This window comes from Neodiprion lecontei, chromosome 3 (assembly GCF_021901455.1).
Source record: "Neodiprion lecontei isolate iyNeoLeco1 chromosome 3, iyNeoLeco1.1, whole genome shotgun sequence".
Taxonomy (NCBI): Eukaryota; Metazoa; Arthropoda; class Insecta; order Hymenoptera; family Diprionidae; genus Neodiprion; species Neodiprion lecontei.
The window spans coordinates 34,217,725-34,239,344 of NC_060262.1; the positions used below are offsets into that span (position 1 = coordinate 34,217,725).

Consider the following 21,620-nt stretch of genomic DNA (forward strand, 5'->3'; position numbering starts at 1 on the left):
TAAAACATATCGTAGTTTTCCGAGAAGGGCCACCCTCAGGACCGAAACGTCAATTTTTTGAGAACCTTACACGTATAAAACGACAATATACAAAACGAGGGTAATTCCTGAAGAATCGAGATCGACGTTCCCTCGAGCCAGAGAGCGAGGGAAAGAGAGAAAGAGAGGATGCAGCCGCCAACAACGGAGCGACGTGATGTGGTGAACTTTGAAAGTCCACCCTTTTCGCCCCGGGTGCAGAATGGCGACTCGCACGCTGCAGCAGTCGACTGAATAGTGCATGTTCCGGCTTTCGTGACGCACTTGAACCGCTGTCCTAAACAATCCCTCTCTCTCTCTCTCTCTCTCTCCCTCTTTCTCTCCCCGACAGCCTCCCGCAGATGTCGCGCACTGGTCTTTCAAGTCGGGCCGAAGGGCCGTCCCTTGGGGGTTGAAAAACAATGAAGGGTTGGAGTGCGTCGTGAATAACTGATGGCGGTGCCGCCTGTCCGGCCCTTCGACTCGCTTTGGCTTCAATCCTCGTAATTACTATCGGTGTAAACTTCACCTTGTCAAGATTATCGGCATTATCCTTCTCCTGGATAACTTCCGCCAATCATGCTCATCCTGATCTGCATGGTAGCAAATTTTGGACTGCCCGGTTCTTGCTTCTGCCGCAAGAAACTTCATTGTTTGAAACATTCAACGGGCTGTCCACACGAACTGCTCAATTATTAATCGCTATTTCCACTATTATTAATTCTCGGTTTGTTTACGTGGTTTTTAGAGTACCCGCGCATAGGAAGAAATCAAGTTTTATACGATCGAAACGGTGATATACGTTGGTGTATAAAAACAAAGATCCTGTGAAAGGGAAATAAAATTGTGACTCCTAAAAGTTGGTTAAAACTGTCGTGTATTGAAAAACGTATGAATCACGTACGTAATTGTTTTCCATTCAATTGACTCTAAGTCCGAATCCTGCAGAAAATTTATTTACCAGAAGCTGAAAGTGACCGCACATATTTCAATTATCCTACAGAAAAATAACGCACGACGCAGAAGATTTTATTTCAACTTTCGTTAGTCCTAACGGCTTGTTTTGACAAGACTAAGCAGAAAAATATGGAACTATCGAGAATATGAGAATGAATCTGGTACGCTGGTTCAACCGAGGCAAAGTTTTATCTAATAGAAAATTGCGAGCTGCGGCAGGTATCCGTATACGGCTCGATACGACTTGTAGGACTCGCATACACGTACATTTGTATTTATCTCTGGAGCAGAGGGATCTGGCGACACACGTCACTTCTGCAAATCTCGCGTTTAGAATAAATGGTATTTCTTCTTGGAGAGAGCCCTGCTGATGTTCGCCATCAATTTCGCGGGGAGAAGCAAAGAGCTGAGACGAGAGCGTGCGGAGGGCAGAGCTCGTAAAAACTAGACCACGTACCGAGCCAGACTGCGCGGTGATCTTTTATACTGTAAAATTAAGAAAAAGAGCGACGATTCAAGTTCCACCCGTAGACGCGACCTTGAATGATAAGCTGCCGAAGCATGAAGCATGTTCAACGACGCGTCTCGTTCGTTCGCGCGACTTTTTTTCGCAGAAAAAGAAAAGCCTGATGAAATTACCGCTTTTTGCTCGCATACGTATAACGTACATGTATAACAGCTATCGCTGCACGCTTACCTCGTGGACGAAGTTCACGGCTCAGTTAGTTCTGCTCAAACGAGGTCAACGTAACCCGCGGTCTAATCTGTCCGTAAGCGTACCCACGGCTTTAATTCCAGTCAGCTTAACCCGCTCAATTTTCACAGTAATTTTCTGAATATCTCTGTAAGGTTGTACAAAGTGTATAATCAAGGCAACTCGATGCTCGCCAAGACCAAATGTTCCTCGTAATATTTTAACGCGACAAATTGCACTCACAGACTCACCTTCGACGAGAGTTTCGACCATTCTCAAACTCTGTTCTTACGCGAGATAACCTGGACGTTTTTAAGTGTTGAATCAAACTGAAAACCGGGTCAACGTCACTTGCGAACGCCTCGGTCTTTAGATACGAGCGACGTGTAGGTTTTCCATTTCACGCATGTGCGATGAAAGCGAGGAAGGAATTAAACGTTTTGAAAAGGTATTCGATTTATTGTTAAGTCAGATTGACGGAGTCGTAGAGACACATTTGTTAAATTCATATCGACTAACCTTTTCAAACTTGTTGAGACTGTTGAACGATATAATAAAATTTTAATTACGTATCTGTTATTTTGCGATGTATAACGCGAATCTGGAATATACAAATTTATGCGTAAAAGACAGAAGCGATATTCAGAGTTTGATGTACGAATATTATTGCGACACTATTCAAGCTGATTCCACAAATATTTAAACAATGGATCAGTGCAATGAACGTCAACAGTTTAGCCAGCGAAATTCCACTCAATTCATCCGTCGGATTGTAGAAATACTAATTACAGTATACGAATTATTCATTTTGAATTAACGTAATCAAATCCGATATGTGCAGAGCGAGTAAATGAACCAACATGCATAGTTGGAATAACCCAAGTGTTTCACACTTCACGAATCCAACGTAATTCACTGTTCAACCAATAATCATAATTTGTGTAACGCAACATGTGCGAGGATTAGCAAATGAATTGTAATTTCGTAGGGATCGATAATTATTTATGCCGAACAATCTCATTGCGAAATGTTCAACTAGCAGAAAATATGAACGTTGTCGTAAGGTTCGACACCAAGATTGATAGCAAAAAAGTAAACAAAAGGAGAAAACAGTCAAGATATTAGGCACAGATTTCGTCGTTGCCATAATATTATTCTGGCAGTCGTATGATCGCGTTCACCTTCGCTAGAGAAATATTGATTCAATCGATCCTGATAACGATAGAAATAGGACAAAGATGTTGAATGACGCTCGAGATCGATAGAAATCCGATTTCAAACACGCAGATGAAACCAAGGTTCGATGTGAAGCGTTCAAACGCGACGAGAGAAAATTAATTAAAAATAAAAAAGTTATCGTCTAAAAAGTAAAACAATAGCATCAATAGTCGAAAAGATTGAATGACTCGATGAGTCAAGTCTACAGGCAATTGAGCAAAAAGAAAAATGAAAAAAAAAAAAAAAAACGTAAATCAAAGCAAACAAGCACGCGCCGCGCGTACCTACAGAAATTAGGACGAACAAAGGGATGCAAAATTCCGTCAAGGGCAGCGGATTCGCGTTCGCGAGTCACCGCGTGCAGCTCGTCTCCTTTCATCTTTTCGTCCTGCGGTCTGTCCGAGGATAGAGAAAGCATGCGCGCCACCCGCCCGATGCGCAGTGGCATCGCGACGCCGGCTTTTCGCCGGGGGTGGGGGCGTCGTCGGGGGGGAAAAGTCCAGTCTGGTCGGGGCTGTTCAGCCGAAAGCACTGGGCGCGCGTTTCGACGTCATCGCCTTACGTGTCGCAGGGATTCCCTTTCGTGCGGGGGTCGAGTTTCAGCCGCGCCGCCCCCCCCCCCGAAGTCATGGGGCACTTGCGAAACCGCCGAGCGTCGTATAGTCGGTGAATCCTTTCACCACCGTTCGCGCTTTTGCACGTACGTCCATTTCGCAGGATGTCAGATACACGTATTACGAGATGTCGACTCCATCGCGGTGAACGCGAAGCGAGAGGACCGCGTACGGACGATCGGTGTAATATCATTAAATCCTTTCAAAATGGAATGTGTTGAAGACTTTAATCCCACACTTTGAAGCTTGTATTACACACCTACCGCACCGGCTGTGCATTTGCAGTGATACGTCGTGGTGACATAATTCACCTGGTTCTGGAATCTGATCGGTTCAACTAGGTAAAAATAAAGAAAAATTTGTTAATCAAGAAACGAAAGGATTAATAAATTCCGCCAGCTTACACGAATCTTTGTGTTACATAATATGCGTGATACGCTACGGCAGTGAATATTGTTGAGGAACGTACGTCGGAAGTGAAATCGGTGGTATGATACAAGATATATTACACGCGGAAGCTCGACGATTTTCAGTGTAAACCTTCCGTCGAGTACAAGTCGAGTTTCAATAATAATTCCCTGTGTGACGGTGACGTAGAGGTGATGTTGTCAACGACTTTCTGTTCACGGCACAGTGGGAAATATCTGAACGTGATCACGGACAGGCAAGTAATTCCACAATTGTACGATTTTTAACCATGGTCTTTAAATCATCCTATTTACAACTTTATGCTCGGCTGTCGTGACGCAGGATCTGACAAAAATTACACCACCCGTAAAATTACTCATCAATTCCTTATTGATTTCGCTAATGGAACGTCATCGATCACTCGCAGAATTATTGCCGTGATAACCATTCGCGTCTTTGTTTCGTAGCCTTTCCCTTCTCTGAATTTTAACCCTATATTTCTCTCCCGGATAAACACAGTTGTCATTAATTTTCAATCGACCTGTTTGACAAGATATTAAGCAATTAATTTAATCGAATCTGTTATATATTTCGATGAAGCGAAATTCGTTTCCAAGTAGCCTCGATACTCTTTGTCAAAAAAAAATACTCCCCCGCCCTCTCCCATGTATATTCAAGTGGCCTCCAATATTTACCCAACTAATGGGAGAATTAGGGTGGCGCAGAGTGATATGGCAGCTGCTCGGTCTTGTCGAAACCGATCGCGAATATTCGACGGTTCTAAACGAATGCGTGGGGCGTCGTTCGGTTTGTCGAGTAATTAAAATTACGTCTTGATACATCATTATTATTCCGGGCACTTAGCGAAGTCGTACATTAAAGCGGAGAGATCGGGGAGGAATCGTTGATACAAACAATTGAGAGGGGAGCGTAGTCGTTGCCAATGATGCCCTCGGCGCATAGTAATTAAACCCTTATCGATCTCGAACGATATATCCGGTCTTCGGTGTGCAAATTGATCATTCTCGACACGAACGAATCGTTAGGGACGCCCCGATTCTTTCGTCTCGCCACGTAGCAGATCCGTACTGTGTTGAATGAGAAACTTACCAAATATTCTCAACTCGATACATAATATTTGTCTTCGAATTTTATACACGTATCGAGGCTGTGTTGCGTTGTACTCAATTTCGTGGCAGCCGATGATAAAGTCTGAGGCGTGCCGATGGATAGCGTGAAAATTTAAGACTTCACTTATTCGGAAAATACGATTCATTTTAACACTCATCTTTTAAACTTTATTGAATACTATTTCTGACACGAAAAATTTTTTATTGTTCTTTTTTTTTTTTATTAAAGACTCTTTGATCTTGGCGTCATTGCGAATTTGTTTCCATGTCCACACCGTGTCAGATTCTATTAAAATACCTCGTCGCGTTAGTAAAAATTTTGCCCATGCATTCTGGTAAGGGCCCACTTGATCTTTTTTCTGCACTCGATATAATTTCCTAGGCAGAATGACGGGGGTGCTTTATTCCGAACTCCAGGTGGATAATAAAACAAGCGTGAAAAATTGTTCGGAAATGGGTGTATTTTATGCGGAAACGTAGAAAAAAGAAGCGTGTTCAAAAAGGTCACTTTGCCCCGGGCGGCCACTTTGCCCTTGCAGGCCCTTCTCCAGGGTGGTGTTTGATGTATGTACGGAAAGCTTTTTGGACACTTTCGCTCCTGTCATTACCTACAGCCTAACATATGACTTTTTGAACATTCTGACGGTGCAAAAGTGTCCCGCTGCGTCAGGAAACGCGGATCGCTGCGACGCGTCTACGACGCTTAAATTCGCTCGCAATATTTTTTTAGCATTCTTCCTCTCTTCGTTTCTTTGCTTCTCGTACAACAGACGGCTTTGCGTCGTTTCAAGACCAATTTCACGTACCTCTGACGGATCTAAAGAGTATTGCGAAACGTAAAGGCTTATTTATTTTGAAAATGATGTCGCTGTGAAATGATAACTGCCTGGCCAAAAATCAACGCTGACTTTTATTAATTTTACAACGATTCTTGTTGATATTACAATTATAAACAAAAGAGATCGTTGAATATTTAATTTTCCAACATTGTTTCGATATTTACCCTGATCAACAAACGGCAACGTCCAATTGACCGACGAAAAAGAAAAAAGAATAAATTCCAATTTATCGTAGAACTTGTAGAAAATAGTTTTTTGAATGAACTGAGCCACCCTAGAGTGAAATCAAACTAATCCAATAGATTTTGAAATATCTGTAAGCTTTTGTTTACAACTCCAGTACTTTCTATTTTTATATTCGTAAAGCGATCTTCGTACCTTTTTCGTATCTCGATTTTTGGCCAACCCGCAAAGAAGAAAATAAAAGGGATGAAAAAGTGACGGCAGGTTTTGATTCGTCGAGGATGAAGGAGTCTAGGGGCGAAGCGGGAAGACTATGATGAAGCCAATTTTAGGTGCCTAGGGAAATAACTGCATTCGATTTGAATCTTTTTCTCCCTCTCTTTATTCCCCGGCCGAAAGACATCGGTCTTGCCCGTTTCTTCCTCAGCCGCTGCAGAGATATTTTCTATTCTTTTTTTTTCTTCCCTTCTTTTCTCTTCCTTTCTTTTCTTATCACTCCTTTTTTGCGGTCTGACGAATACACGGACAGCTGCGGGCCTTTCATTTTCAGTCCAACTGTTCCTCGATTCGCGCGCCTCACTTTCGCCCATTTTCTCGCGTTCCCTGCGGGCGCAGGACCTGTAGGACGCCGTTCTTATTTTATAACCACATTATTTCTGGCACAGGTTCACTTTTTAGGGAATCCTTTATATTTCTTCGCGCACAAAGGAATTGTTCGTTAAATTTATCAAACGAGGCAGTCTAAATATGGTTGCATAACGATTTTTTTATTTAAAGAAATGTTCCTCGATTCGTTCAAAAGGTACAGTCATAACAATTACTTGCGTTACCACGTGGAAACATCATTTATTTGAATGATCGAAACGATAATTCTTTTGTCATAATTGATCGCCATCCTCGGTAAGTTAACCTGATTTTTCTTTTCTTTTTTACCGTTTGTGCATCGGACTGAAATGAACTCTTCAAGAAAATCACCCCCTGCTGCGGGTTGCCGAATAATCCGAGTACGAAGGAAAGCACTCAGCGGTTGCGATTCTTTTCTTAAAACTTCAGCTGCCTCCGTCGCGCCGCGAATTGATTCTCTCACTTTGCTCGACGAGCCCCCCTAAAAATCATGGGAAATCTTACGACTGTTAAATATACTCGATAAGGAGATGAAAAAAGATTTGCTTCATAATTTTCTCTTACTTCAAACTGAATGGATGCCTAATTTATATACTCGCTGATGCGATGCTTCTTTTTCCAAAGCATAGCATGGTCACTGTAACTTAATCTTCACATCAATCGCGCACTTATATGTATCGCATATTTTTATTTTTTTTTTGGCATTAGGGGAACTAACGATCCTTGAATGCTAGACCAAAAAGCTCCTCTTCTTTCTCTCCCTTAACTTGCAATAGGAAATTAAATATCGTAGACCATTAATTTGATCTTGAAGTTATTAAATTACACAACTTGGAGGCTCGCTCGCTCGCTTCACGGAAAAGTTGTTTGAAACTTTAAGTCTTAACACTTGAATTATAACCGTAACTATTCCCCTAACTATCCTCTACTCGGAGTCGAAACAATTTAAACTTATTTTGCTTTTGTTCGAAATTAAAATTGATTCCTTTTCTCTAATATTAGAACCGATTGTATTACAGATGAAAAAACTCATCTCTGTGGATTTTCTCGATGATATGCTCCTCGTACATTGTCCAAAATTTTGAGTACAATTTCTTTGATTCAATTTGAGAGCGTGCAGATTCGTGCAAAATTTGCACCACGTCGTATGCAGTTCGCGCTAATTGTTTTTATTTTTAGTGAAATTTGTATTAATTCTTATGAGCTAGATCACCATTTTCAAGAGTTTAAGTAAAATTTGCAGGTGTCCGTACAAATTTCGAGCTACACGAAATATCCACGAATTTTCTTTACAGGCTATACATTTATCTTCGATCCTGAAATATTAAGTAGACTGCTTTTGAAAAAATTTCTTTCCAGAATCACGAGCGTATTCACTGTAAACATGGTTCAAATTTTTCTCACGACGACAGCAACGAATCCGATTTCTGGGTATCAAACAATTTTTTATTCGTTACGGATCGTCCCTTGAATTCATTGTACGATTAATTTGTTCGTTATTATTATACCCTTTATACACGATAAGAGAAATTCGGCGTACAAAACTGAATTAAAACAATAACCCTACCAGGTGAAATGAAAAAATTGTTACCCTTGTACGGTTTCGAGATATTTTGCGATAAGCTTTGTAACCCACGCGGGGGAGCGATTGTGAGTGGAAAGTGCGGCACACACATGCTGGAAATGGAGGCTAAAAGCCGGGCCAGTTTCTTCAAAGGATGCCCGGCATACCGCCATAGAATGAACAAAAAACGTACTTAGGCCAAAAGTTATGGAAATAGTTTCATCCGGCGAAGGGACTCGCTTCGGGGCGAGGCAAAAATTTTCCCTCGAGTAAAATATCTCCGTGGTAATTTTTGGTTTTTTATTTTTTGTTTTACTTTTCTTGGAAGAAAAAAATTCGATCGTCGGTGAAAATACTTGTTCACGATCTTCTCCATTTCCGTAATTGTTTTCTGCTTGTGTGAATTTTTCCCTCAATTAGCGAATCAACACTCTTCTTTCCATCTATTACGTCTTGCCTAATTTTCGGCCGCACCTTTCACGAAAGCTTATCTGCAAGAATAAACAAGAAAAATGTAATAATTGCAATAACTTTTCATTTCAAGCGGAGCATCGACGAATTTTGTGTCACTTTGAGAGTCGTACGAAACTTTTTCGAATATTTCCAAGGTGATATAGCGAATTATTCGACTCGCGGAGTTGACATTTTCGCGAGATATTATACCGGCTGTATTGCGCTTTACGGGTGGCGAGAATTTCATAAAAAAAACAAATTTTCACAAGTGTCAAAGGAACGGCCGAAGTTGATTTCACCCGGTGCTCGCGGAAGAATGTGTAATTTCCGTGTGTGCGCTGGAAGAGAGGCGAGGAAAAAAAGAATTTGGCGAAAGAAAACGAGGAAAACGTGAATGAAATCGGAGAAGAGAATAACCGTTTCTAAACTGCGCATGCCACCGGCAGCTGTATAGCGAGTAGTAAGAAAGCTTTGGCTAAAACGTATTCTTGTTCTTTGTCAAGTTTCTCCTCTCCCTAGAGAATTTCAGAGTAGGTTTCTAGAGCCCATTGTAATGGAAAATATCGCAATAATTCAGGGGCCCGCGAGGCCTGCAGGCGTGCGGTACGAAAAACTTTAACTTTTACCGCGGGCGAGCAATGCCGCGTGTAATTTATTCCGACTCGATGAGCATACGGTTTTTGCCGTGCATGTGAACCGTGAAAAAGGAGAGAAATGTTAAAATAAATAAGAAAAGAGTCCCTTTCGTGTATACGAAATATCCAAATGCCTTCGTTAAAGGGCGAGCTGTAGTCCAATATTTAAGCGCGATAGTACGGGATGTGTTGTAATTCCGGAATTTTCAATGCTTACTTGGATATTCATTCCCGTATTTACATTGTACGATGTATACGGGGAATTCCATGCGAACCCGACTAACGCCTGACCCTCGCCATTTGTCATTTTGTTTAAAAAAAAATACTGCAATTGTCCCAACTCTGAAACAGTACGCTGAATTTTTTCCGATGTTTTATTCAACTGGTTACTCATTTATAAATATTGAGAGTGATTTTGAAAAGGACCTTTTTTAAAATTCTCTAAAACTGCAGTTTCTTTGACAAACATTTCAAGACCATAGCCATGATGGGCCGATTTTTTTTCCATTTTTTTTTTTTCAACACTTTCAATGGTTTTTATTAACTAAGACGTTGTTTTGAACGGTCTGAAAATTCCCGAGAAATTCACAAAAATTCTATTTTTCATGCAGAGCATTTCTAGACCGCTTCCATTATGCAACTAGTTTTCTCTATTTTTTAGGCAAATTCAACTATTTTTATTAATTTCGTAATGAAACCGGTCCAGAAATATTCCGAATGAAAAGTGGAAGTTTAGAGAATTGTTTAGGAATTCTCAGACCATTTAAATTTAGTTCTAGTTGGTCAAAAAAATTGAAAGTATTAAAAAAAAAAAATTCAATGAAAAATCGGCCCGTCATGAGCCCGTCTTGAAATGTTTGGAAAAAAAGTACAGTTTTAGAGAATTTAAAAAAAATGTTCTTTCCACAATCTCTCTCAATATTTATAAATGAGTAACCAGTCGAATAAAAATTTTCAACAAAATCAAAAATGGTGAGGGTCAGAAGTTGGTTCGGTTCGCATGGAATTTCCCATGTATTCTTGTTGCAAACCGGACTTTGCACAGCTCGTTGGAAACCGTCTGATTATTTGATGGGCCCACAGTTTGGGTGGGGGTAAGAATGAGGAAATATCGGAAAATAGAAATAGAAGGGTCATGATTGCATCGCATTTTCAAAGTCGCAAAAATCTGCTCGATAAGATTCCAAAACGTAGAATGACCAGATACAGAAAAGTTGGAATGTAGAAAGGTCAAAGTATAGAAAGCCGTATTATAGAATCGTCACAGTGAATAAAAATTATACGTAACGAGTTAAAACATTAAAGTGGCAAAATTCCGACGATTCTATTAGTTTTCTGTACCTACTTTACCATTCTATAGATTTCGAATTATCTATGTTTCGACTCTCTACGTTTCAAACTCTATATACGATAGATTTTAGCGATTTTGAAAATTCAGCATTGTGACCCTTGTATTTTCCAATCTCGCGACATTTTTATCCCCACCCCAAATCCTCCACGCGACTAAGCTAGTAACGTTAAGACAATACGATATCAGGGCATAAAGCATTACTGCGCAATTTCTGAATGACCTTCAAGAAATTGATTTTTAAAAATATGAGTATGATTTGTTGATTAATGTTTAGCAAATTTGAGACGCATCTTAAGGTGCGAAGTGACGATTTCTCCTAAGCGTGCATTGTTACAGTAACGTGACTAACTTCACCCTCACAAAACTCCGCATTGCAGCAATTTGATCGTATTATTATTACACCTCTGCTGCAGACTGTCAAGAAAAATGCGGGATAAATGGGTCGTTTTAACCTAGAATAAGATAAGGTGAACATAGTACGCGAAAAACCAAGCCGGAGCAGATATGGGGGAGAAAAACCACGTATGTAATACGAATTTCTAGTTTTGCCATCGGTGACGCAGCTCCGCGTATGCAAATGACCGATACGCCCGGCCGAAGCCGAGCGACCTTCTTGCGAAGCCGAAGTGAAATCTTAAGTGAAAAACTTTGGGAAATCTTCTGCGGCGACGGCAGACGAAAAGTTTCGCGGTTGATACAAAGGGTTTCCAGCGTCTCGCCGCCCGGTTCTTGCAGGTTTAAGGTACGAGAGCCGGTCGGCTGGAGAAGAGATGAAAATAAAGAAAAGCGAAAAATGGGTTGACAGAGAGCGAGGGTCGAGGCCGCTTGACAGCCGCGAGGGGAGAAGCGGGTTCGAGGATGGAAAACAAAATTCTTCAGGCAACAGCGGCCAGGCCGCAACCCCTGGAAAAGCTCGCTTTCCCTTTCACTATTCGCGGGGCAGCCACCAACACTCGTCGAGAACGGATTCGGAAGCCGGTCACTAATTACTGTCGTTCCCAGTCATTGTCCGACAACCGGGAAACCCAGTTGCCGGAAAAAACACTTCAACATCATCCCCGAGGTGTCTTCCATGCACATTTTTTTTTTCTTTTTATTTTTTCCTTAAACTTCTCGCAGCGGACAGTAATTAGCAATTTATTATGACGCGATGAAAAGTTACGGAACGTCGGCATTTTTTTAACGGGTTAAACTCATCCTCGTAAAATTGTTTTTCAAGCTTTTGGCGAGCTTGTTTAGACTTTTACGGACGACTTGAGATTTGGGATCAAGCAATTCTCGCTTTTTGCATAATGCTGCAGCTGATTCAATTAAGGGGCGGTGAAGCGTGAATTTTTCACCACGGTTGAGGATGATTTTTTTGGAAATAGAACGCCCATCAATTTCCATCAAGGTATGATGGTGCGACAAATGGGAATGGAATAAGACGGAATTCAGCGAAGTAGATTTTAATGACACCCTTATTCGGCGGTATTCGATCAGGCTGATCTCGCTCGATCATCCCGGATTGCCGAATTTCACTCTTGGAGGTCTAATGGCGAGCTATTCAATTAAAACAAAAATGATGAATAGTAAAATTATTGTCACGAGTTTACGTGCATCGCAGAAATATTATTCGCTGCGACTATTTCCATTTATCTTTGTCAATTTTGCGAAGTTTGAAACCAGGCAAAGTCTAATTGTCCATAACTGCTAAAAATCGTGAGAAGAATGATAATCAGATGGAAATTTCCTCTCTTAGTCTCGCCGGTGAAAGTCGATGAATGCTTGGGGGGTTTTATATTTTTGGCTCTGATTCGACCTTCAACCGAAGAGCCAATAAGACTCCGCGGAACCTGACCGGTGCAATTTTCAACGAAAAAACATTTCAACTCCGATTCTAATTTAACGCAAGCCTGATTCCCTGCTTAATTAAACCCCCTCCACACTTCCTTAAGTCGAGGCTTTGCTCGTCGCATGCTGCTGCCGCCTTGCGGGCATTTCGGGTAGAATTGATCGGTCGGTGAACTGGTATCAAAAGCAGTTTCCGTGGACGGTGAAAATCGACTGAATCGGTGTGAAAATCAGTCTCGTTTACCGCGAGTCGTTACTTCGTTTTACATGAGAAATAATTTGAAACTCACAACTTTTCTCGCCCTCAGGCACTTTTGGAACAAATATTATAATCTCAACGTATCTTTGATTCATTTTCTCAAATGTTTCGTCAACTTTGAAATTTTTCGTGACTTTCCAGTATTATGTTATCTCCGAATTCTATCCGTCCTGGAACAGAAAAAACAGCTGTCGAACATTGCATAATCCTCATTAAATCGATACCATGTCATTAATGTTTAACTAATAAGGCGTGTAAATTTTTTACGCCTCAAACGCTCGACCATCAGATCCTGCGAACTACAAAGCAGAAATTTATAACGAGCAATTATACTAACCCTGGGGGTTAGATACAGCAGATTAAACTAACAATAAACGCTAATCGTAACTGTTGTACAAAGGACAGAAATTCTAGACTGAACTCTCCGGCTGCAGGGATCTCTAAGTCGTGCCTAACAAGAGAAACGCTCCAATCTAAGCCACCGTAATGAACTAATCAGTACATAACATTTGTGTACTAAGCCAATTTGTTCTGTAAACATGATATTGGAATCGGAATACAACCATTTCGTAACGGATCGGAATCATCGATCGCCGCGGATTCGTGTCAGGAGAAATCCAAATAGGAGAAACACTTTGCGACAGCAGGTTGAACTTAGTTTGACCCAGAACTAAAATTTCAGGAGGGATCAATAGCGATGGCCGTGAGCTAAGTTGTTCGGTATGCCGTGTCGGGTAAAGCGGGGAAAGCCTTCTAAAATATGACAAGGTGTTCGGAGTTGGATGCCTGGGTTCTAAATAGTCCGATCCTGTAAACCGCACTTTGAAACAGTATTCCGTCCGAACTTACAGGATAAAGTGGCCGCTCTCTATCTTCCGTATCGGGTATCCAGAACTGGTATCGACAAACTCCAGTGATGTTATCCGGAGGGGGGTCAATTTGAATAATCCTTGAATCGGAGTCGCCAATGTCAAACCTGAGATGCAATCTCTGTTCAACTCGGTGCTTTCCTTTTCTTTTCTTTCTTTTTTTTTTTTATCAGTAAAGATCGGAAGATACGGTTGTATATGTGCTACAGAAATTTTTATGCGAAAGTACTGATGGAATAATACGGTCTATTTTTCTTCTACCTTTTTTCAATCGCTTTTATCTGAGATATGATTAAATTTGCTATTTCTAAAGTACCGGTATTTTTTGCAATCGGAAATAATTCAGGTTAGGTTACATTTTTAAACTACCAATAGAAGATCAAGACTCTTCTTTATAGTAGAGGATACATTTAATTTCGAAAAATAAATATACGTAACAAACATTTATGACTCATGTATATATGTGACGCTGCATTCGTCACTCTTCGATTTCTTGAATGTCGTTTTTTCGAGTAAAGTGAAAATGCGAAATGCCCCACCTGCGGCAGATTTCTTTATTTAGCGAAGTATGATCCGACAATACGAACTCTACGACGTTCCAACGTAAGTCGATCGGGTCAAAAATAAAATTTTTCACATATTACCCTAAAATTTTTTGCCAGTTTTCTGACCTATGCGATTATTTTCACGAAAAGCCAAAGCGCAAACTCACGTCCACTTCGCGTCCTAAGGGTGCTGCGGGATGTAAAACGACGCAAGGGTGCACCGAGGAAGCGTTAGGGAATATTCAAACGTCGAGGGTGAAAGGAAATAGCAGAGGGTTGACGGACCATGTACGTCCAGGGTGCCTTGTAGCGTGGTGAAAGGTGTCGGCAAGGGTCACGGCGGCGTGCAGAAGAGTGTTTGTCCAGTCGCAAGCCCTAGACGGAGCTTTTGAGTGGTCCCGAGTCTGGCGCATAGACTGACTTTGAATTTGTATGAGATACGTACCCCCGGTACTTTCCCTCGGGACGAGACGATGGTCACCGCGTATGAAGCTCGTTGCTTCTTTCTCTGCTTACCTAGAAATTTTTGATACCCATGTGTATCTGCGGACTCGATGCACCGAGACGGGAATTTTTAGTTGTGGATACTGTACGGTCCTTGAGTATTTTTCTGTTTTACCCCTAGTGGAGAGATATAATACCGAGTAGGTATTTATTGAACACAGGTGCGGTGAATTTGCAACGCGTAACTTTGACCGCTTATGGTTTTACTTCAGATTGAGTAATTTGTACCGTTTTTCGGACCGAAGAGAAAAGAGTCTTGTGGAATGTAGTAAAACATCAAAAAACAAGTCGGAAAAACAATGTTTTAGCGATATTTTTCATCGCCGCGAAAAGGGAAGAGTCGATCGGTTAGTCCGAAGAACGGGTAAAATGAAAAATCTGAAACTTACAGAACTTGACAGCCAAATGAAAACGTATTAAAAGAGAAATGAAGAAAAGCAAAAAAAGGATTTGGAAAACGAGAAATTTGTACGTTTTTTTTACAATTAAATAAATAAGGTCGGAAAAACATAATCGTTCATTCAGAAACAGGAATAAAGTGGAACGATTATAGGCAAAACATTAAGAATCGATTGATTTCCGATGGAACCAAAACTTCAAATTCAACTGAGCACGGCAATTTTTCATGCCTATTATTTGGTTGTAAATTTCTGCAAGTTGCAGATTTTTTCATCGAACCGTTTCCGAGATTATCGCGAGAGTTTGTCGAACAGACATCCAGACAAACATTTTTTTAAAAAACTGTTTTTCGGATCTTAGAGGTTCGAAAACGCAAAGATTCGTTGGAATTAGAAAAAGTGATCTTCGACCGAAATCAATACTCTTACATCACCAAAGGTGTGAAAAGTAACATCGTTTCAATAGATAAAAATACTTGAGAATGAAACGCTTAATTGTTCGAATTTGCACTTGCCTTAAACTCTGAGTGAATGAATCGGACTTGATTGACTTTAGTGTCAGACGTTGAACCTTGAACTTATCATTTTGTTTTTCGTCGGAACCTTCACCCGATACGTCCTTAAATTTCACGAAAACGAGTCCCCAGGGCTTGACGGTTCGAGTTGCGAATGGAAACAACGGTTGTAATTTCAAACGAAAGGATGGGGTCAAATAACGTGTAATTTAGAGTACGGTCTTAGAATTACATTAGTAATCTTCTGCACTTTCAGGAGTTAGTATCCGTTAGGGAAGAGGAATCTGAATTGCGCTGTTCCGACGTTCTTACAAAGTCTTGAGCATCTGGGGCAAAGTATCCTTATCGAAATTTCTTACGCCTCATTTATGGCCCGAGGATTGGCAAATAGTACTTCGTAAAGGGAAGTGAAATGGGTGTAAAATACGTCTTTCAAAAGCGAGGGTGGCTCGGATTTCTGCTCAAGCCTCGAAGCTAAATATTTTCTCCTTTCGCTTCTTCATCAGGCATGTTCCCAAGGCTTGTGTAATTTATAATTTTGACGTCATGATTGGCGAAGGGTTGATGTAACTTTAACTTCAAAGCACCGTCACGTCTGCAAGATCCTTCGAGGAATCTGGATATCGTTCTTAGATAATTAGTAGCGGATAATGAGGCGCTGAATCCCGCGTTAACTTGATCAAAGACATCAGCCTTGGAAGCCTTGCGCATCGCGAGCGATTGCGTGTGCGAATCGTCAAGTGTTATCTCCGATCAGCGACAGCCAACAAAAGAGCCGAACGTACCTTCGTCACGACGGGTGACGACGTACGATAACGGAAAGATAAACACTTTCCTCTTCCGTTGCAGTCTTATCTCCACCGAGAATGGAAAAAATCTAACACATTTTTTCGATGGAATTGCTATAAAAAGAAAAAAAAAAAAAAAAAAAGAAACGAGAAAATAGTTCCGGACATCGGCGAAATCAGGTGTCGCGAAATTTGACGCATCCATCATTGGAAGTAAGGGTTGTGCGTCGTTTACCTCAATTCAACCGCACACGGTCACTGGGATTGATTGAATTTTTTTTCTACCACCTAGTCGAGGGGGTGGAGTATTGGCATTGTTCCATTGAACTTTGTACGACGAAGAGGAAGGTTCGGGAATATAATGACGAATCCTCCCCTAGTTCTTTAATTCCCATTCAAAGGTATACGCTCGGTGAATCGTTCTTCGCATTTTTCGCGAACCAAAAAACCCCTCGGCGTTCGGGGGATGAGAGGGGGAGGAGGAGGAGGAGGAGGCGACACGGTCCAATCGAGTTACGCTGAAAGCCCTTGGATTTAGATCCAGTCAATTTGATATTGTTAAAGACATTCGTCGATATCCTCGGCGGGCAGAAGCGGGGGGAGGGTCGGGGAGGAATGAGCTACTCGGCAGGATGCATTTTTACCCAATATCGCGGAGCCGCGGGTTTCCTCGCTTTGATCCCGAGGCGAGTGAAATCTAATTCGGCACATCACTCGATGTCTACCGAACCACCGGATCACCCCTGCTCTTGGAAATCTTTACACCTTCGCACCTCGTCGCCTTTCGCCTCTTCGAAGTAGGCGCCATTTTGGCGTTGGGCTTACCTTGTTTATTAAACACTTCCTCGGTTCGAATATTTTTTAATTCCGTTAGAACGCCTCCTTGGAAATTCCTTACTCTTCCCTTCCGTCACTCGTAATGGACCAAAGTTTTGACTCTTCTTGAAAATTGAGTTTGCGCAGCCTCGTTATAACGTTATGATTCAATTCAAGGGCCGCGTACACGTCGGATCAAGGAATGTCACGCTCTGCAAGGCCGCAGGGCCTATTGAATAATGATCGGGGTTGCGGACGGTCGGCAAATTACAGAAATAATCACCACCAGGTCGAAAGGGCAGTTCGCGCTTTGGCCACTCGGATATGTGGCCGTATGATATATAATAATGGGTCTAACTGACAATGAATGTCGCGCGGGATGTTGGGGATTTGAACTCGACTTTAAACTATCGGTACACCTACGTATATGGCCATGCTTTGTTAGCAAATGGCTTTGTCATGGCGGGGAACATGACGAGCTCATTTTCGATAACATGCCTATTTTCTCTGGAAATCATCCCCACTCGTGAGACGGCAAATAAATCCAAAGCCCCCGGCTTTCGTGAAGAGCTACAGAAACGACGCTTGGCGACAGAGCTTTCTCCGCTACGGATCAGAGGAGCTTTTCATCCTCCAGAGACTCCGACGAACTTAATTGTACTTCATTTATCCGTTATTCGTTCATACCGTGCAATTTTGAATAGACCGTGTAACGGGAGTAATAATCCAAGAAAATTTTTAGAATTACAGTTATTATCGTTGCTTCGTAGCTTGCAGTAGTCCGGCAACAGTATCGCAAAATATTAACTCGTATTAGGAATAAATGATCTACAATGTCAATTTCGAAAGTTGAAAGGAATTAAAGCTTAATAAAGGGTTTACCGTATCGCGAACCCCACGCAGCCGTGACAGGTGTTGGTGGAAAAGCTTGGGTATAAATTAAAATGCTCTCGAAGTCATAAATTTGTGGAAAGGCGTGGAAGCGCCCCCTCTTCGAGAAAAATATTAAACCCTGCCTAAATAAGCGGCACGTAAATTATTGCTTTGAGTTTATTATATTTTTACCCCCGCGGATCGCGGATTCAAAAACCAACGGTCATACTTCTCATTATCGATCTCAGCAATACGATACATCCGTTACTTCATTTATTAACACCTTTGAAATTCATCGTATATTCGATTTGAAAATTAAAAATCCTCCCTTGTATTTCCAAAGCTGAAAACTTACGGTCAATTATAACGTGCATAGCCCTTTGTTACGTGATTATCTTTTCGACTCATCTCCTTCTCGACCATCGTAAAGATTTTCATCCTCTTACAACCTCCGTTGGCAGAGCAGAGTCAGGGATCGGCTGAAAACTGGGCTCGTTTCTATTTGTTTTCGATGCCGGTTGTACAAAGCAAGGGACATTCGGCACCGTAATACCCAGGATAGCCTGCAAGTTTGTACGGCGCGTCGGCAGCTCGCGTACGCGTTTAAGCTCTTACGTGCACCCGGTGTTATTCCTCCACCCTCGGTTCTATTATGCCTGTGTCATGGCGGTTGATACTCTCTGTACAGCTACTCTGCGGGCACTATCTCCACACTTTCCACGCTCAGTTTTCCGCTCACGTTTCCCCTGCTCATTTAGTCTCTCTTTTCGCCCGCTCTCATGTTCGTATTTGAATTTTACCACGGAGCTGCAGGTGTCCCTCTGCCAACCCCATACATGTATGCATGCCACGATAACACGCGTGTTATCCCAGGGCCTTACGATATACCCCGTACCGTAGTTTGTCAAATTTCGTTATGTTTCCCAGAATTATTTAGCACTTGTGTACTGCGTGTATGTGACATCGTACGTACACTAGACTGGTCCTAAAAATCGAATGTTTTTTTTTCAAAGTCACATGTGCAATAATTATAGGAAGTGGAAGTAGGACGCTTTTTGTAATTTGAGCCCTTAATGTTGATATCTAGTGGTTCCTGATCGCAATTTTACATTTGCCATTTCATTAACACGAGAAAATAATTCTAGTTGTTTCTAAATTTTGTAGCTCAGTAAGGAGGCAATCTACATAAATATCTGATACATATTTTTATAGGGGATTGAATGCTCCATGAAAAAGGTCTGTTACAATTTAATGATAACTCAACTATTTCAAAAGTTATTCAATGTTGAAGTTGAAATCATCTAAAAATTTACTTTTTTCGGGATTAACAGCGAAAACACTCGATTCATCATAAAATATTGTGGGTTTTTTTTGCAAAGCATTTCAACCGCTGTAAAATTCTGTCATTCAATGCAACTCAAGCAAATTAATTTATTGCTAAAAGAAGTGCTTTTAAAGAGGAATTACATAAATTACATGTTATTACTTGTAATAATTTCGGAGCTTCGAGGCACATGTTCCAGTCGACATAGCGGCTTGAAACTTCACACAAATTGTTTTTCAAATGATTTAGAACAGATCCGGAGGCGTGTCCCAAATAAAATTTTTCTGACCCCAAAAATTAGTACCATCCTATCGTAGGTACGTAGATAACGAACGAGCCATTGATCCGGTATCAACATACCTCACAATCAGTTCGAGCCGTGCGTTTTTCATATGAGGCATGTGCCGTGGTGCAGTGTTCAGTTGATTCACGCACCCCGTGGGGGTGACGCATGAATATGTATAGATATGCATATATTGACTTCGGTATACATGCGGGGGATGGTTGACAGCCATTTCAAGCACTATGTATGCAAAGGGCCGGCCTCGCTCGGCTGGCCTTTCTTCATAGCTTGTTGTCCCCGCCGCATACGTTCGGTGTTGGTCGTTACCGGATATTGCCGTGCGGCCTCATAAGAAACCGGCATTAACTGCGGCCTCCTCGTAACCGGGAAATTCCGCGAAGGAAGCTCGCGTTTCTCCTCGTATAACAATAAGTGGGAAACGGCCGGTGAATGAGATTGTTACAAGCCAATAATTTTCTTGAGTTTCGTCCTTCGCAGCCGCGTTCTGTCGTCCCCTTCAAAATTCGCCGACCCCGATCTAGCCGCGTCCCTTACTTATGCCTACGAGGCGGAACGCCGTCTGTACGCGTACGTGAAACTTTTGGAATTCACGGAGACCCCTTCGGATTCCTTCGCATCGAGCCGAGTTGAGCCACCCCGTGGAAAGCTCATTATCATAAAAGCTGTGGGCCTGAGGTGGCTCGCATGTTATACCCTGAAATTAGGTCACTGTCACTTTCCGGCAACTTCTTTTTTCACCACTTATCTTCTCCGTACGCCGTCACGAATCTGCGCGATAATCCTCAGGCCACGACTGTGATGGAAAATCATTTTCAACCGTATCGTGACGCGCGGAACGTTTTCATACGTTGATCTTGAAGTACGCGATTAGCCTCGACTTCACCCCGTTTCGCGTAGTTTGTTTCTACGGTACATCAATTAACCCGGTCCCCGTCATAATTATACACATTAATCAACCGCTATAATATAACTCGTCGTCGTGATTTATTCGGTTCATATTGAAACTCGCGGATCGCTGCGGATGACTCCGATGATTTCGGTACTCCGACGGCCAACGATACAGCACCGGTTACACAGCTTTATCAATTTGAGCCAATTTACCCAGAATAGAATTATACGGAATTCATATTCGTCCACGTACGTTTTCAGCGTACCGTGGCTCTACACCGCGCTTGAAACAACGTTACAGTAGTTAAGCTCCTAACGTGCTACGTATGCAGTTACGTAAGTACCTACCTACTAATACAGCCCGAAGGTATTACTCCAAACTTCTAAACCGTACAAGGTAAAGACGGATCTCATTTGGCATATTTGCAATAAAATTTTACCAGCTCAATTACAAGAAGTGTTCTTCGACAAATACGAGGCAAGTCCAACCGCGCAACTCTGACTTTTTGCAACCTAATTAGTTGGCTTAATCGCTGTGTTTTATTTTGCGTGTTACAGAAATTGCTAGAGGCACGAAAGCAGCGTAGGTGCAGGTGGGATCAAAAGTGTGTTAAGTGGTGTTGAGTTGAATGCGGTCGACGGAACGGACGGACAGAGCGCGGGCACCACCGAGGAGCCCGAGGCAAGAGTCACCCAGCCACCGAGACGAGAAGGTCTTCCGAGGTGTGGCCGAAAGAGTTGAGTCGTTATGGTACGATGATATTGACGCCGAGGCTACCTGCGCCCACCACCTGCTGCAAGCACAAGTAAGTGGATAGAAATCTCTGTTCTGCGGAAACCAGACTTACTTCCGTCAGCGGCATTTCCAAAAGCGAAAAACACTTTTCCAAATTACTTCCGTCAGCGGCAAATGAAAAACACTTTTCCAATAGCACCTTGAGGAGATAAAGAGTCGCGCATGGATCTCGTCAAAAGCTAAGTCAAATAGGTGGCTTGAAAATTCTGTTCGAACCGTT

The 21,620-nt window shown here is 41.9% G+C and overlaps 1 protein-coding gene across 1 annotated transcript in view; it reads left to right on the forward strand.

The window, feature by feature from the left end:
- LOC107227721 (potassium channel subfamily K member 16) overlaps positions 1 to 21,620 on the forward strand; it is a 99,443-nt gene that overhangs the window by 68,425 nt on the left and 9,398 nt on the right. The window contains exon 9 of the mRNA XM_015668939.2: positions 21,163 to 21,410. The gene's annotated coding sequence lies outside the window, so the exon portion shown is untranslated. The remainder of the gene's footprint in view (positions 1 to 21,162; positions 21,411 to 21,620) is intronic.